This window comes from Lissotriton vulgaris, chromosome 2_1 (genome assembly GCF_964263255.1).
Source record: "Lissotriton vulgaris chromosome 2_1, aLisVul1.2, whole genome shotgun sequence".
NCBI classification, from domain to species: Eukaryota; Metazoa; Chordata; class Amphibia; order Caudata; family Salamandridae; genus Lissotriton; species Lissotriton vulgaris.
Genome location: NC_141687.1, coordinates 801,859,045 through 801,877,679, shown reverse-complemented (window position 1 = coordinate 801,877,679; position 18,635 = coordinate 801,859,045). Strand labels below are relative to the sequence as shown.

General features: G+C 45.7%; 1 protein-coding gene across 3 annotated transcripts in view; it reads right to left on the bottom strand.

Moving 5' to 3' along the window:
• Positions 1-18,635, bottom strand: part of HOXD3 (homeobox D3) — a 99,263-nt gene that overhangs the window by 57,153 nt on the left and 23,475 nt on the right. The window contains exons 1-2 of one of the 3 annotated variants that reach the window (XM_086956180.1): positions 1,530-1,623; positions 608-634 (exon numbers count right to left, since the gene is read on the bottom strand). The exons of 1 other annotated variant lie outside the window; for it this stretch is intronic. The gene's annotated coding sequence lies outside the window, so the exon portion shown is untranslated. Of the gene's footprint in view, positions 1-607; positions 635-1,529; positions 1,624-18,635 lie in introns of those variants that run through there. One more of the 3 variants, XM_086956184.1, reaches the window with a different exon arrangement.

The following is an 18,635-nucleotide window of genomic DNA, read 5'->3' as shown; positions in this document are numbered from 1 at the left end:
ACAGGCGCAAATATAAAGTCATGTTTCATTGCAGGCTATTGTTACATTTCACTTGCAGGGTTTTACACATTACTATGCAAGCCTGGCACAAATAACACACAGCGCAATCTTTCATTTAATGCAGCCATGAACCTGGCGTCACCAGCCAATAACAATGTGGATCTTGGCTGAAGCCAAGCCAGCCTCAAATGACCTGTTTTGGCAACAGTGCCTTTGTGTTGGCCTCCTTGGGGTGACTACAGTGCACAATGTCCGAATAAAAAAAAAAAACAGCGAAGCGTTTAAATGATGGCGCCTAAACCACTGAAATGTTTAATATAAAGCCTGTTGGTGTGAGCATGCGCGGGGAGGAGCTGTGTTACTGCGCCAATTCCTTCACTGGACCCTTTCAATGCACAGTATAAATACCCTAAGTAACGGTGGCAGTCTGCACTCCAATTCTCTTTAGATCTAAATATGAAATATAACACTTTTTAATGCATCACATTTCCCTTTCAGGAAAAAAAACATGGCAGTGGAACCAAATCCATTCATCCAAAGGTTGCGAAATGAACTGTTTATCATCAAGCAGTGGAGCATTCTGTGGGAGCATTCAAGCTTCACTTACCGCGGGCGTCCGTCCATGGCCAGCCACCTGTTGAAATAAAAGTAGAGGTCGTTATGTCGTTCACTTGAATTCAAAAGTCAGCATGAACAGGTCTCGGGCATGACAGGAGGAGCGATCATGAGGCCGTCATTTCATTCTATGCTCCCCATGAAGCCACGTTTGCCAAGGTGACCCTATTGAGAGCGCGTGGCCATCTACGGGATGCTTCAGGAATATAATAGTTAACAATGGTACCTGGAAACGCCGGGTTGTGGCGCGGTTTGCAAACTTACAGCCCTATTCGAGACTCTACTGTAATTAGGTAACTATATACATTTAAAGGAGCTTAGGAAAACAAGGAACAGTTGAAAATATGATGCCTAACTGGCTCCGTGCCGTCCTCGGACCCTTATCAGCTCTCCAAAATGGCATTATTTGCATTACACACAGGCCTCAGACAGAACAAACACACCTCGGGCCTTGCAGGCCCCTGTCAGAGCTGACACTAACAATGCATCACACCTTGCGCGTGCACGGCCTGCAGAAAGGGACTAGGCTGAAGTTTTATTGTACATAGAGCTGCACGCTGGCTAACGGTGAGAAGCAATCTAAAGTCACAACAAACTATAATTTACAACAAGAGGTTCTGCAAAACCATCGCACGTTTCAACAGACGATTTCCAATAGGGTGCCATGAGAGTAATTTCTTTTTATCTCGGTGCATTCCATCTTAATGACACCTGCCTACAGTGAGCTCCCGTTACAAACTCTGAAAAGAAACATGGAAAGATTTCTTCAAATGATGTTACAGTCGGTGGGTGGCTTGCGATGCACACCGCCCCAGCAACCTTAGCCTCAACTCCACCATCCCCTCCCATGTGCGAGGCCCCGGCGGACGCGGGGAGTGCAGGCCCGGGACATAGTCGGCTGACGAGGAACTTACTTGGAGCTCTCCCGGCGGACGGAGCGCAGCGCCGGCCTCCAGTGACCCCTCCGCGGCGAGCCGGGCCCGGCACCATGCTCCCTGCACACTCTCCCCACGCTCTGCTCCCAGGAAGCGAGGCATCGGCACTTGTATGCTCTTAAACTAATTTATGGTGGGAATTATATTTTAGCTTGTCAACTGAAGCCATAAAACAAAGTTTATTGGAATCACGTGCTCGCGGGCAGCCACTCAGGACGTATCTCTGCGGACCCATAAATAACCCTCATCTCTAAAACTTTTATCCGCCAAATAAAAGGCCACAGAAATGGCTCCATGGCCTCCGAATGGTATTAAAATAAAAAATAAAAAAAACAAGCGAGTGTGCGCACTAGGGATCGCTTGCATTTAACAGCCTAACAGATTTGCATAGGATTGTGTGAAAGTCCTTCGAGAGTATATGCTGGGAAAATGTTGTGTCTGATACATTAATTTTACGAGAGAAAACGAATCGAGGGCGGTGAATGGGGAGGGGGGTAAACCGAGGTGTGAAAAATCATTTGCACATATATTTCACTACTAAACCATGTGTACCATATTTTTTTACAACTATTGCCCTTGGAGTCTCATGAAAACACGTAATAAAAAAAAACTCTGTTCAATATGTTTATTGCCAGGCAAGGGTCACGTGTGTAACAATGTGTTTTTACATTTTTTTTTACATATGATGCAGTTGACCAAACGGTTTAAATTAAACACCAAAGACCAGAGGCGTGTGAAGCAACAACATCATTACAACGTGCCCCCATGGAGAACTTTGATCGTTTGAGCTGCAAAAGCCATAAACCTGCGCGTAAACAACAAAAACATCCTGAGTGTGAAGGCACCAAAGTGTCAGCCAGCAAATGAGAACTTCAATCGGCCTGAAGCCAGGACGGAGGATACATCATGTTTGTCAATAACAAGCGTGGACATCGCCTTACACGTGACAGCGTAGACTTTTAAAATGTATATGACCTTTTACATTAATAGGTCGTCTCATTTTTACTTCCTTCCCTATAGATTTCTCCAACGTCCACTTTACGCCACTCGTAAATGAAAGGCGGAAGTCTCTGTTCCCTGTGCGGTTCATCGCTGCATCGATCTGTGAGGGCACTGCTAAATAAATACACGGCTACACACGAATACAGACTTATTTACATGCACTCAGATGTGACGTAATTTACAAATAATTACAGGTATTCGTAAACATACGAAGTTTCGCTCATCGTTTGTTTTTGAATATTGTGACACACTCTTTTTACCACCTCAAGTAATTTTGTATAAAATGGCCAAGAAGCACGCACACGTGGGTGTGTATGTGCACGAGCACGTTGCCGGGCTATACGAAGCCGTTATCACAGCGCTGTCACATGAACGGTTCTGCCCATCATATGATCCCACAGTAGCAATAAAAAGTTGTAATCTAAATATTCTGTACTCAATATGCCTTCCAAAAACCTAATTCGAAACATACTCTCTCTCAGCCCCCCGGCCCCCCCCCCTCCCCCACCCTCCTCTCTCATACTTCACCACCTGGACCTGGAAGTATGTATCGGTACCTTCAGGGGGAGGGCGGGCATCGAAACTTAGCATGTCTATCCGAATCACAGCACACTACTAGCATAAAGCAGGAACTGTATTTCTAGACTGAAAACATGTATTGGTACTGACTTTGTTTCATGGTCCTACACTCCCAACAGCCCCACCCCCGCCGCTCGCACACACATATGCTCTTCCCCCTTTCTATGTCCTTTTTTGGCACGCCTGCACACACTACACATCGCTCTCCCAACGCTTTTTAAAAAACACCCAGGTTGATTTTGTATCCCACTGACACAGACCCCCTAACTCTCTCCCACTCACATACACACACACACAAACACATGCACTTTCCTTCTCACAAACATCCCAATCTCACACACATTCTACCATATCTTTCACTCGCACACACCCTCTTTGATTCGCACAGACCCACTCTACCTCTTACTGACACACTATTTTGTCTCCCTGACACAATTTCCCCATACATAAATACACACTCACTATCTTTCAGAGACATACAAATCTTCCTCTCTCTTACACGTGCTCTCACCATCTCTCACAAACTCACACTCTTATGCTAAGGTACACCCACATTATTTTGTCTCTCTCAAACACACATACACATGCACTTTCATTCTCACATTCAATCCAATCTTACACACATTCCACCATATCTTTCACTCGTACACACCCTCTTTGACTCTCACAGACCCACACTCTACCTCTTACTGACACTATTATGTCTCCGAAAAGTTTTCCCTCATACATAAATACACACTCACTGTCTTTCACAGACATACACATCTTCTTCTCTCTCACACATGTGTTCTCTCACCATGTCTCACAAACACACACTCTTATGATAGGTACACCCACATTATTTTGTCTCTCACAAACACATACATACATGCACGCACGTTCCTTCTCACAAACATCCCAATCTCACACACATTCTACCATATCTTTCACGCGCACACACCCTCTTTGACTCTCAAAGACCCATACTCTACTTCTTACTGACACACTTTTTTGTTTCCCTGACACAATTTCCCTCTTACATAAATACACACTCACTATCTTTCACAGACATACAAATCTTACTCTCTGTCACACATGTGCTCTCACCATCTCTCACAAACTAACTCTTATGCTAAGGTACACCCACATTATTTTGTCTCTCATACACACACACACTACTTTCTCTTCTTCTCACCAGCACCCTTCACATGTCTTTCTCACTATCTGATGCATAAAGATGCACTACTCTCTACGTTCACTCTTTCTCTTTCACACACCACCTGCCTCGCATGCATTCTTTCTTTCTGTCTTTCAAGCACACACAAACTGCCTTTGCCCCTTCACACAAACACACATACACATATACTGCCTCAAGCTAGGTCTCTTGCACTCATAAATTCTTTCACTTTCACACACACTCCTCCACTTGACTACGGACTTACACACAAATAATACATTTGGTTTCTGACAAAAACACACTACCTCACACACACATGCAGTTTCTCAAAAAGATTCACAAACGCTTATACACACACTAATCTCTATCTTCCTCTCTCACAGACCCTCTGCCTCACATATATACACATACACCATCCCCATCCGTATCCAGACTCTTTAGCTTCGTTCTCTATCTCTCTCTCTCTCATACACTCACACAAACACTACCCAATTCTTCTGTCTCCTTTCTCTCACAAAGATCAAACATTTTTTGGGAGGAACCCATTTAAGAAAAAAAGGGAATGGGTTTGTATTAGACAAAAAACAAAAAGTCCCCTTTCCTTCTTTTTATGAGAAGAATCTCTCCACAGATCTTTCGCGTTTCGAACAACAGAGTGTTCTTGTTCACAGGCCAAAAAGCTGATATGGCAGTCATGATGGAGAACACCTTGATAAGTGTAACGGGGCTCCGCCTCCGTGAATGTGTGTCTCGGGGCATGTTGTTCGACACGCGTAAGGCTTTTATGTTTTGAAGGATCCATCCTGCTGTGTGCTGTGCTGCTTGTGCCCTGCATTAAAGGCTGTTAACTTTCTGTTGTGGCTCCTCACATGGGCGTTCTTTTGTGATGGATATATATATATATATATATATATATATATATTTATATATGTAAAAAAAGAGGCTCCATTTTGCCGGGGGGCCCCCAATCCTGCAGGGCGAGCTCTAAGACCAGGAATGGAGATCCTGGGACACTGCGGTTTTGCCACCAAAGATAAAGAGCCCAACACCGACTTGCTGAAAGCTGACTTTTATTTTGTCATGCAATGCAGAGTAGAAATGCACTTTTAAATCCTAACGCGTTTCAGCCTTAAGCCTTGTTCACAGGTGAGTGCAGTTTTATAAATCTGTAGTCCAAGTGGTTTCATGTTGTAACCACTATCCCCAGAATGCATCAGTTTTTTCATTTATGCAGCACGACATGGCATGTATTTCCAATTCTGCCTTAATAGCGTTTATTTTCACAGGCAATGTCCAGAAATATCACTTCCATATCTGCAGATGCACACTGGTAAATCTATTCAGCACAGTGCGGGTCCCTCCGCATTGCTAAATTGTTGCTTGTCATGCGGTGCCGTCAGAGAAAGAAGCATCTCCCTCCTCTCCCTTTCTCAATCAGAATGCTGCCATATTGCTACGGAAGTCCTTCGTGCTGGCGCATTTGAGAGCGGATCATGCCCCCTCCGTTTTATGTCAAAAAAGAGGCTCCATTTTGCCGGGGGCCCCCAATCCTGCAGGCCGAGCTCCAAGACCAGGAATGGAGATCCTGGGAAACTGCGGTTTTGCCACCAAAGATGAAGAGCCCAACACCGACTTGCTGAAAGCTGACTTTTATTTCGTCATGCAATGCAGAGTAGAAATAATAATAATAATAATAATAGGGGCATTTATAAAGCGCTGAGTTACGCGCACCGGCGTGTCCCCGCGCTGACGATGAGATAGGTGGAAAACAGGGAAATGAGGCTGCCAGGAAGGCCATTATCTAACATAGAGGTAGGTTTTTAGTTTTGCTCGGAACCTTGTTTCTGCTGGTTCCAAGCGAAGGTCTACTGGGACTTTGTTCCAGTGGTTTGGCGCTAAATACCTGAAGGATCTGCCTCCCATGCGAGCTTTCTTCACCTTTGGGATCCTCAGCAGTCCCCCACCCGTAGATCTAAACGCTCGGGCTGGTTCATATGCTTCAATCAGTCTCTGCAGTGGTTGAGGTGCCCTGCCATTCAGAATCCGATGACAGGTGCAGAGAGCCTTGTACTCGACTCTGCTCCTCACAGGGAGCCAATGTAGCTTCTGCAAGGCCACCTTCGAGGGCGCCCTTTTGGGCAGCCTAAGGATCAAACGTGCTGCCGCATTCTGCAGCACTTGAAGGCGATCCACACTTTTACTTGGTACCCCCAGATACAGCAGGTTCGCATAGTCCAGCCTTGCGGTCACCAATGCATGTACCAGGGTTTGACGAGCTTCCATCGGCAGTAGGTCAAGGACTTTCCTCAACCTTTTCAAGACCCCGAAACACACACCGACCACACGGTTGATCTGGGGCCCAAAAGTAAGACCCGCGTCGAACCATACTCCTAAGTTTTTTGCCTCCTGACAAGGGGTGGGGGTCGGTCCTAAGCAGGATGGCCACCAGGCTGATGACCAAGCAGACTGGGCCCTCCCTACCACCAGCACCTCTGTCTTGCTGCCATTGAGCTTCAGACAGTTCATGGCCATCCAATCAGCAAGATCTTTCATGCATGATCGGAAGCCACCTGCAGCAAGACAGGGCGCGTGCGACAGGGAGATGACCAGCTGCGTGTCATCAGCGTAAGATACCATTTGGAGGCCATGGCTCTCCACAATAGAGGCAACAGGCGCCACATACAAGTTAAAAAGGGTCGGGCTCAGGGACGAGCCCTGCGGCACGCCCTGGCCCAAAAGTACCCCTTTGGAGTAGCAGTCGCCCAGCCTCACTTGGAAGCTTCTTCCTGGTAGGAAGGCCTGTATCCACCTCAGCGCGGTATTAGCGATGCCACCTTTGCTCAGACACTGTAGCAAGATGGAATGTGCTACAGTGTCGAACGCCGCGCTGAGGTCTAGCAGGATCAAGGCCATAGTTTGCCCCTCATCTACACCCTGTCTCAGATGTTCAGTTGCCATAAGAAGGGCGGACTCTGTGGAGTGACGCGGTCTAAAACCGAACTGCGTGGCGTGGAGCAAACCCACCTCCTCCACATGTTCCATAATTTGGGTGTTTACCACCTTCTCTGCCACTTTGGACAGAAAAGGCAGGAGTGAGATGGGCCTCAGATTTTCCAACACCTCAAAACCAATGTGTGATTTCTTCCGGAGAGGGAGCACCACCGCCTGTTTCCACCCCTTGGGTAACATGCCAGACTTAAAGGAGGTATCCAGGACATGCCTAATGTAGGGCTCCAAGGCCTCCAAGCTGTCCCCCAACCTTTTAGGGGACACCGGGTCCAGAGGGGAGCCAGATTTTACTGAGAGACATACCCTCACTAGCTCTTCAGGAGGGGGAGTGATGAAATTTGTGAGGAGCCCTGAAATCTCTGTGCCCTCCGATGTTACCTCAAACTCAACCCCTGTGGGGGGAGGGTTAGGGAAGGTCGAGTAGATTTTCTCGACTTTCGTGGAGAAGTAGTCGGCGATGCAATCGCATGTTTCCGTCGAACAACTCTCCGGATCTGCAGACGAGTCTATCGTAGTCAGAGACTTGTAAATGCAGAAGAGCTCCTTAGCAGAGTTTTTTGCCCCTAGAATTTGCCCTGCATAAAAGGCCGCCTTCGACTTTTTAATCAGCCTATGATGCAGCCGCCTTTTCTCTAAGAACAGTTCCCTGGCCTGAGTGTCATAAGATACCCTCCAGGCTCTTTCAGCTCGCTTACATTCTACCTTTGTCTGCCGCAGCTCTCCGTTAAACCATGGAGCAGATCTTTCCTTGCGGCCGCCCACGGATGTTCGGCAGAGTGGTGCGGTCTGATCTAGCGCCTCTATAATGCGCCTATTCAAGTTAGAAACAGCAGATTCTATGTCCTCACCTCCAGGCTGGCCTTCCCTTGTCAGTGCTTCATTAAAGTCCTCCAAGGGGAATTTAGCCCACTTCCTCCTTAAATAATTCAAGGGTGCCTGACTATGTTTTAAGGGTTTAGTACTATTTATGGAGAATACCACCAAAAAGTGGTCCGTCCAGGGGATCGGCTCAGCTGTGGAGACCTCAACCCCTCCCCAGTTAGCAAAGACCGGGTCCAAGAGATGACCCTGACGGTGCGTTGGACCTGAGAGCTTGAGTTCAAGCTGGAGGGCTTGAATATCCCTGCATAACTCCTCCGCTCCTTTGTCCTCTGGGCTGTTCAGATGCAAATTCAGATCTCCCAATAGGAGGAATTTGTCCCTGCGTAACGCTGCCTCTGTTACACTTTCTAACAGAATCTCCCTGAACTTGGTACTAGACCCAGGGGGTCTATATATCAGATAGCCTTTAATCGCCATCCCCCCATTTATTTGTATGGTAAAAGCTCCTGCCTCACTCTCAGCGACCGGGGTAGACTCCAGTAAACATCCCAGACTCTTCTTAAAAATAATCGCTATCCCCCCTCCCTTCCCCACTGGCCTATCCTGCCTGACCATGGAGTAGTTCTCGGGCATAGCCTCGATGACATCCGAGTCGGAGAACTGGTCTAGCCACGTTTCCATGAGGAACAGAAGATCACATTTTCTCTCAGTGAGCAGCTCGAATATATCAAGTCTATGCTTGCGCAGAGATCTCACGTTGAGAAGATCGCATAGTAACGCGGTTTGTTCCCCAGTAGCTTGCAGCAAGGTGATGAAGCGAAACCGACAGTGCCCACATTCCGTATCCTCACTTGACATGCTGTGCTTACAAGGACAGGTGGTCACCGGACGTAGGCTGAGGAGCTGCTCCCTGTCCCAGTTGATGTTACCCTCAGGAGCAGGTGTTGTCGCCCTAGCCCGCAGTCGGCTGCGGACGGGTGCAGACGGGCTCGACTTTGGCGACACTTCGGCGTGCCTTTGTCGCGCCCGCTGCGCTCGTCCGCTGCGCTTCCGGGGGTACATCCGCCTTTTGTATCCCTCAGCCCGTCTGCCTCCCAGCCACTAGACCGCTAACCGGCCCCTCCCGCAGCGGAAGTGACTGCCTCTCACCTCCACGCCCTCCGCTCAACGGTGCTAGCCACCCTGTCGGAACGAGGCATGGAGGAAGGATGGACAAGACAGCCGCCCCAAAGCGTCAGGTAAGTCTGGGGAGTACGAGGGGGGGTAAAAGCCTCAACCGCTAAGGGTTTGGCCCCACCAGGGTGTCCTAAACAAATGCCCTGCAGAAAAATGAAATAAAATGGATACTATGATATCCGGTTTTTTAAAAATGCAAATTGCACAGAAACAGCAATTAAAATTCTCAGCGCGCTGGCACCACGCAAGCAGCTATGAGCCCTGCCACTGCCCACTCACCGCCACGCGGGCGAATCCTCCAGTGCCTTTTGTATCCCTCAGCCCGTCTGCCTCCCAGCCACTAGACCGCTAACCGGCCCCTCGCGCAGCGGAAGTGACTGCCTCTCACCTCCACGCCCTCCGCTCAACGGTGCTAGCCACCCTGTCGGAACGAGGCGTGGAGGAAGGATAGACAAGACAGCCGCCCCAAAGCGTCAGGTAAGTCTGGGGAGTATGAGGGGGGGTAGAAGCCTCAACCACTAAGGGTTTGGCCCCACCAGGGTGTCCTAAACAAATGCCCTGCAGAAAAATGAAATAAAATGGATACTATGATATCCGTTTTTTTAAAAATGCAAATTGCACAGAAACAGCAGTTAAAATTCTCAGCGCGCTGGCACCACGCAAGCAGCTATGAGCCCTGCCACTGCCCACTCACCGCTTTAAAATGCACTTTTAAATCCTTACGCGTTTCAGCCTTAAGCCTTGTTCACAGGTGAGTGCAGCTTTATAAATCTGTAGTCCAAGTGGTCATGTGGTTTCATGTTGTAACCACTATCCCCAGAATGCATCAGTTTTTTCATTTATGCAGCACGACATGGCATGTATTTCCAATTCTGCCTTAATAGCGTTTATTTTCACAGCCAATGTCCAGAAATATCACTTCCATATCTGCAGATGCACACTGGTAAATCTATTCAGCACAGTGCGGGTCCCTCCGAACAACGGAGTGTTCTTGTTCACAGGCCAAAAAGCTGATATGGCAGTCATGATGGAGAACACCTTGATAAGTGTAACGGGGCTCCGCCTCCGTGAATGTGTATCTCGGGGCATGTTGTTCGAAACGCGTAAGGCTTTTATGTTTTGAAGGATCCATCCTGCTGTGTGCTGTGCTGCTTTTGCCCTGCATTAAAGGCTGTTAACTTTCTGTTGTGGCTCCTCACATGGGCGTTCTTTTGTGATGGATATATATATATATATATATATATATATATATATATATATATATATATATATACATATACATATACATATATATATATATTCATTCAAAAAACAATAGGTTTCAGGCCTTATATAGTTAGGAATTAGCATTTAAAAAACCATTGAAATTGCTCCTATATAGTTAGGTGTACTAACTATATTTTGCGCACCCGCAATCCACTGCTGATGATGTCACATATTGACATGGTCAGTGACATCACTGATGACATCACTGATGACATCTCAAATGACATAACTGATGACATCACTGATGACATCTCATTTGACTTCACTGATGACATCACTGATGACATCATCCAGTGACTGTGTTTCTGTAAAGTTCAAATATGTTTTACATATTGAAGAATGAGTGGATGTATAAGTGTCTGGATGAAGGATTTAGTAGGTGCGTGACTGACTGTATGAGTGAGTGATTAAATGTGTCTTACTAAATGCATGGGTTAGTGACTAAACTGTCTGAATGTGTGCATCAGTATGTCTGTTGTTGGGTAAGCTGCTGCAAGTGTTGATCAGTAGCTTTATGAGTGGCTAAATGGGTTATTGATTGGTTGCCCAAGTATTTGAATGGGAGACTGAGTGTGTGTGTGTGGGTGACTGGGAGGTGTGTGACTCTGTGCATAGATGTGTGAGCAGTTGATTCACTAGGTGTATGAGTTCAAGAGTGCATGTGGAAACAGCTATATGGGCGGTTGACTGTGTGCATGGGTGTGTTGGTGAGTGAATGGATATCTCAGTGCTACATGTCCAAGTAAGTACATATGTAAAACACAGTGCATGTGAGAATTGGCATATATAAATGACTTTACATGAGAGGCAGTGAATGTGCGAGTGGCTGTATGGATCATTGTGTACTTGTATCAGTGATTTTATAAAAGAGAGTAAGTATGTGTTAGTATATAATTGAATAAGTAAGGTGTTGTGTGTATAACTGTTTAGTTGAGGAAATGGAAGTGTGATTGATTCTTTGCATGACTGACTAGGTGTGTGAGTAACTCCATGGATGAGTAGCAGTGTGTGAGTGTCTGTATAGGTGTATGAGTGCATATGATAGTGTTGTATTGATGAGTGACTGTATGTATGAGTGATTCTGTGGGTGAATGAGTGAATGTGTGTGTAGACCTAGGAATCAGCGAGTGTGTATGTAGTAACTGGTATTGGTGTGTCAATGGTTTCAAGAATGGTAGTCTGTATTTAACACTGGGTGTGTCAAAGGTTATATTAGAGTGTGAGGAGGTGCATCGTATTATCACATGAATGATATTATCAGTGATGTGATCAGTGATGTCATCAGTGATGTCATCAGTGATGTCATTTGAGATGTCATAAGTGATGTCATCAGTGATGTCACTGACCATGTCATGAATGATGTAATATGTGACATCATCAGCAGTGGATTGCGGGTGCGCGAAATATAGTTAGTACAACTAACTATATAGGAGCAATTTCAATGGTTTTTTAAATGCTAATTCCTAACTATATAAGGCCTGAAACCTATGGTTTTTTAAGTGAATTTGCAAGGTTTTTAAAATGCTAATTCCTAACTATAAAAGGCCTGAAACCTATGGTTTTTAAGTGAATTTGCAAGGTTTTTTAAATGCTAATTCCTAACTATATCAGGCGTGAAACCTATATTGTTTTTCAATAAATTTCAAAGGTTTTGTAAATGCTAATTCTATTAGCGGATAACGTTTATATATGTTATTATCCTTCTGGGACCACCTGAGCAGCCATCTTGTTTCTCAGGAGAGGTGAGGCACAAGAGAGCACAAAACAAGAGTGGAAAACGCGAAAAGGGGGCAGGGTTAAGAACACCTGACCCCCTAGCCCTTCTCAGGTGTTCCCAGAAGGACCACCAAGTGCAAACATTTTTTAAATCGCGGGGTACGCGTACCGTACGCGTACGGTGCGCGTACCCCACAATTTTTTAGAATTTTTTTTTTTGCCCTTGGGGGTCCTTTTGGGACCCCCTGAGAAGGGCTAGAGGGTTGGGGGGTCTCTACTCTGTCCCCTTTTCGTGTTTTCCACTCTTGTTTTGGGCTCTCTTGTGCCTCAGTTCTCCTGAAAAACAAGATGGTGGCCAACACTTCCTGGTTTGGACAGTTTGGAATGTAGACAGTCGACTGCCAGCCAATCAGAAACTCGCTCGCGCACGTAAGGGTACGCGCACGTACGCGTACTACTGGAGGGATTTTCACCAAACATAGCAAAGGCACATCTGCATACCAGGCCCTACCATTTTGCCAAGTTTGGAGTAATTCCATTCAGCCGTTCGGGCTGTAGCCGTGTCTAAAGGTCCATATGGAAATTAACATGGGGAAAACACGTTTTGGGACCCCCCTTTCGGCCCCTTCTTGACGAATCCCCCCGAAACTTTCAGGGAAGGAGCGGAGCGGGCCAAAATTCTGGAAAATTACACACAGATTCCTCAATCCGCGCCAAAGTTATTCCCAATAGAATGTTAAGCGCATATAGATATATAATTTGCTCAAATTCAATTTTCTCAACAACTACTGGAGGGATTTTCACCAAATATAGAAAAGGCACTACTGCATACCTGTTCCTACCATTTTGCCAAGTTTGGTGTAATTCTGTTCAGCCGTTCGGGCTGTAGCCGTGTCTAAAGGTCCCATAGAAAATGCCATTTGAAAAATTTCAAATTCAATTTTCTCAAGAACTACTGGAGCGATTTCACCAAACATAGCAAAGGCACATTTGCATACCAGGCGCTACCCATTGTGCCAAGTTTGGTGTAATTCCATTCAGCCGTTCGGGCTGTAGCCGTGTCTAAATGTCCCTATGGAAATTAACATGGGGAAAACACGTTTTGGGACCCCCCTTTCGGCCCCCGCTTGACAAATCCCTCCGAAATTTTCAAGGAAGGAGCGGAGCAGAACTGGCCAAAATTCTGGAAAATTACACACAGATTCCTCAATCAGCGCCAAAGTTATTCCCAATAGAATGTTGAGCGCATATAGATATATCATTTGCTCAAATTGAATTTTCTCAACAACTACTGAAGGGCTTTTCACCAAATATACAAAAGGCACTACTGCATACCTGTCCCTACCATTTTGCCAAGTTTGGTGTAATTCCGTTCAGCCGTTCGGGCTGTAGCCGTGTCTAAAGGTCCCATAGAAAATGCCATTTGAAAAATTTCAAATTCAATTTTCTCAAGAACTACTGGAGCGATTTCACCAAACATAGCAAAGGCACATTTGCATACCAGGCGCTACCCATTGTGCCAAGTTTGGTGTAATTCCATTCAGCCGTTCGGGCTGTAGCCGTGTCTAAATGTCCCTATGGAAATTAACATGGGGAAAACACGTTTTGGGACCCCCCTTTCGGCCCCCGCTTGACAAATCCCTCCGAAATTTTCAGGGAAGGAGCGGAGCAGAACTGGCCAAAATTCTGGAAAATTACACACAGATTCCTCAATCAGCGCCAAAGTTATTCCCAATAGAATGTTGAGCGCATATAGATATATCATTTGCTCAAATTGAATTTTCTCAACAACTACTGAAGGGCTTTTCACCAAATATACAAAAGGCACTACTGCATACCTGTCCCTACCATTTTGCCAAGTTTGGTGTAATTCCGTTCAGCCGTTCGGGCTGTAGCCGTGTCTAAAGGTCCCATAGAAAATGCCATTTGAAAAATTTAAAATTCAATTTTCTCAAGAACTACTGGAGGGATTTTCACCAAACATAGCAAAGGCACATCTGCATACCAGGCGCTACCATTGTGCCAAGTTTGGTGTAATTCCATTCAGCCGTTCGGGCTGTAGCCGTGTCTAAATGTCCCTATGGAAATTAACATGGGGAAAACACGTTTTGGGACCCCCCTTTCGGCCCCCGCTTGACAAATCCCTCCGAAACTTTCAGGGAAGGAGCGGAGCGAAGCAATTTTAAGGAAAATTACACGCAGATTCCTCAATCGGCGCTAAAGTTATTCCCAATAGAATGTTGGGGATTTCCTATGGTAACTAGGTCCTAACTATATATTCCTACTGGCGACCGCCAGTAGGTAACATATATATATATATATATATATATATATATATATATATATATATATATATATATATATATATATAAGCACAATCTCAGCCTTCTCTCACCAGGAGCCCAATTTCCGGATACCAGCGGCGCAGAAGAAGAGAAGGAGACCCAAGTGCAGGTGAGCAGTGATTTATTCAATTATGTGGAAGGCACCCCTCTGCATAACGTTTCGGCCTACACATATGCCTTGGTCACATGACGCATGGAGAGGGAAGGCAGAATTTAAAGTGCAAGTGCAATTAAATTTAGATTGTGGTTGGTTGCAAAAGGTCACATCATGCTATTCACAATATGTAATAGACATAGACAACATCTTGCACAGCTACTTCGAAAATCGCGGGGTAATCCCCATTTAAATAGCTGTACATGTGCATGAAACAGGGTGTAAACAATTTTATCCAGACATAACACTGTATTTACATTAAATAATAATATATATATTCTTCAACCTAAGATTTAAATTCCATTTATAAAAATATATAATACTACCAACTATAAATATATTTACAGTTAATTCCTATCAATATATACAAACTGGATAAAAAATATCTTAGGATAGACAACTGCATAAATGCAATTAATATAACAGTAGAAAATACTCCCTGATATATAAATATATATAAATAAATATATTGCACTTTGATGAAAGTCTATTATTGCTATTGTTAACAAATACAGGGAGGAGATAATATCTGTTTAAATACATTATCGCAGCCTCCCCCATGAATACTATGGTAGAATGTACTAAACTATTCTACCCATAGGGCTTGTGATATTGCAACACTAGTGACAGTGAACAAGTGATGAGTGAGTCACAATATTTTTTTCTTTATCTCTTTTTTTATATAGTTCTGTCGTTCATTTATATGTACCACATAACCTAAGCCTAGGCTATGAAAAACAACTGTATTGTCCACAATGCACATCAGAACTGGGGCCTATGGTCTTAAAACAGTATATAACCCCACAGGTACACAGGATTCTTTTCTTCTTTTTAACACAGACAAGCAGTAAGCTACTAAACCCTAGCAAAGATGTAATTGCTATTCAAAAGGACCCATTGGACATAGAGGTATTTAGAGGCAGGTGTAAAAATCCTCTGTGGAGTTGAGACCTCCCGGAGATCTGCTGTCCATCTCCAAGATATATCTTGTCTCTAGTTTTCTCAGTGTCCCCTCCCTATCGCCTCCCCTTCTCAAGGGACCTACAGAATCTATGGCATAATGTTTCAGTAGTGCACTGTTGTTATTATGGCATTTTCTGAAGTGGCGTGCTACCGGATACACGGAGTCATTGGTGTTAATGGCCCGTATGTGCTGGAGTATCCTTTTATGAACCTGCAGTTTGGTACTGCCAGTATACCGCAGGCTACCAGGACACTCCAGCACATACACCACGTATTCCCTTTTGCAAGTTAGTTGTTTATTAATCTTGCGTGCAGTAGCAGCAAAGGGAACTGTATATTCCGATTTGTTGACCCCATGGAGACAGGCCTTGCAGCTGGCACATTTCCTAAAGCCCTTACTTTTATCCAACCAGTTTTTATGTGGAACCACCTCAGGACTGGACTTAACCATATATATATAGAGAGAGACACACACACACACATGTGTGTGTATTCTCATAAAGAATCCGGAGGTATTCATTTCAGAAGTGAAAATTAAGTGATTTCTTTATTCAGTAGGTGGGCAGCTTTGAGCTGAAATGTGCCAGTCAATAAATGTTATATAATGAACGAATCACCTCATTTTCCCGGACTGCATGCCTTCCAATTATATATATGCTATACATGCAAAACACAAATAGGGAGCCCTGGGTTGTTACCAGCATGTAGGTGGAGAGCAGCTCCTTAATATGGAGTGCATCTGCAACACCTCAAATGTGTGTGATATGGATATAGATAGATAAATCAATCAGAGTACTTGTAAAGTGCGCTACTCACCCGTGAGGGTCTCAAGGCGCTGAGGGGAGGGGGGGTGCTGCTACTGCTCGAAGAGCCATGTCTTGAGAAGTCTTCTGAAGGCGAGTAGGTCTTGGGTCTGCCGTATGTGGGTAGGGAGGGTGTTCCAGGTCTTGCTGGCGAGGTAGGAGAAGGATCTGCCGCCGGAGGTCGTTCATTGGATGTGGGGGACAGCGGCGAGGGCGAGGCTGGCGGAGCGGAGCTGGCGGGTGGGGGTGTGGAAGCTGAGTCTGCTGTTCCGGTAGGCTGGTCCGGCGCTGTGAAGTGCTTTGTGTGCGTGGGTGAGGAGCTTAAGGTGATCCTCTGGTTGACGGGGAGCCCGTGTAGGTCTCTCAGGTGGGGGGGGGGGGTGATGTGGCAGCGGCGGGGGATTTTGACGATCAATCGGGCGGAGGCGTTTTGGATGGGTTGTAGTCGTCGTAGGTGTTTGGCTGGGATATCTGCGTAGAGTGCGTTGCCGTAGTCCAGTCTGCTGCTGACGAGGGCCTGTGTCACTGTTCTTCTTGTTTCGGTCAGGATCCACTTGTAGATCCTGAGGAGCATGCAGTGGTTTTTGTAGCAGGAGGAGGAGACGGCGTTGACCTGCTTAGACATGGAGAGGGAGGAGTTGAGGATGAATCCTAGATTGCGTGCATGAACGGTGGGTGTTGATGATGTTCCCAGTGTGCATGTAGATATAATACATAAAGGGTAAAATGTAATATGGTCCAATGTTGCAATAAGTCACGGCTTGCAAATCTCACGGGTGGGGGGCACGGGGGTTATCACGCGGGGTTACAGCGAGAGGGAGGGTAAAATAAAACTTACCTGACTGGTACCGCGCCGCCTCTGCTCCTGGGCTGGGTCCGCGTTTTCCTGCTCCTGAACAGGAACAGGCATGCTCCCTCCCCTCCTGCAAGCCAATCACAATGCTGCAGGGGCAGCGTTGTGATTGGTGCGGAGTCCCAGACGGCGACCAGCCGGGCACCTGTTGGGAGGTCAATTTCTCTATGTAGGCTGCATGCAGCCTACATAGAGAAAATTTAGAATGCGCATGACTGCTTTGGTCAGCCCCGGAGGGCTGACCAAAAAGTCAGAGTACTCAGAGTGGTGCAAGCCACTCCTCTCGACCCGCCGCCCCAACCAGGCATACCCCTGCCTTCTACTTTCTCGCAGACTAATTTGCATACAGCCAGGTTCTGAAACTGGGATGGTGCAGTGAGCTAAAAAACGGTGTTGGATCTAGCCCTGATCTCTTGACTGGGTGAGAGCTTTCTGCTTAATTCAGAGACTCTGTCCCTCACCACCCCTTGTTGTAAATATTTTTGTCCACCCTAAGCGTGGAAGGGTATTCTCAGATGTGAGACCCTTGCTCATTGCACCATCAGGATTCAAGCAAACCGGAGCTTTTGTAGTTTGGTTTGCCCTGTTCCCATCATGCACTGGGACAGGAACAGACTAATTTGCATACAGCCAGGTTCTGAAACTGGGATGGTGCAGTGAGCTAAAAAACGGTGTTGGATCTAGCCCTGATCTCTTGACTGGGTGAGAGCTTTCTGCTTAATTCAGAGACTCTGTCCCTCACCACCCCTTGTTGTAAATATTCTACTTTCTCGCAGCGCGAGAAGCAGAAAATAAAATAGTATTTAAAATACCATTTTATTTTCTGCTTCTCGCACTGCAAGAAAGCATTGGGGTGCTCCTCCGCCCTAATGGAGGAGCCACCCCTGGTTTCAATCAATGCGTTCTGGTGACATGAGGTCCAACAATGTCAAGTGGTTTGTAAATGTCACCAGAATCCAAGATAGCAATAAAGGGCTACATTACATATGTTCTTGTTATGCATTTTTAATATGACATGTATATTTTGGGGTAGTTACCTGGAAAAATGAGTTTTCTTTCAAGTGCAGCTAGGCTAGGCCAATGATTGTAATATTAATCTTTAAGTTTACATTAAGTTTGTCTAATGTCTAAGTTTTACTTATCTTTCATGAATCAATTGTTGATAAGACAATGGACAATGGCGAGGGCAAGTTAAATTTAAGTGATTCTATAACTGCAGTGTTTACAAGATAATTATGTTT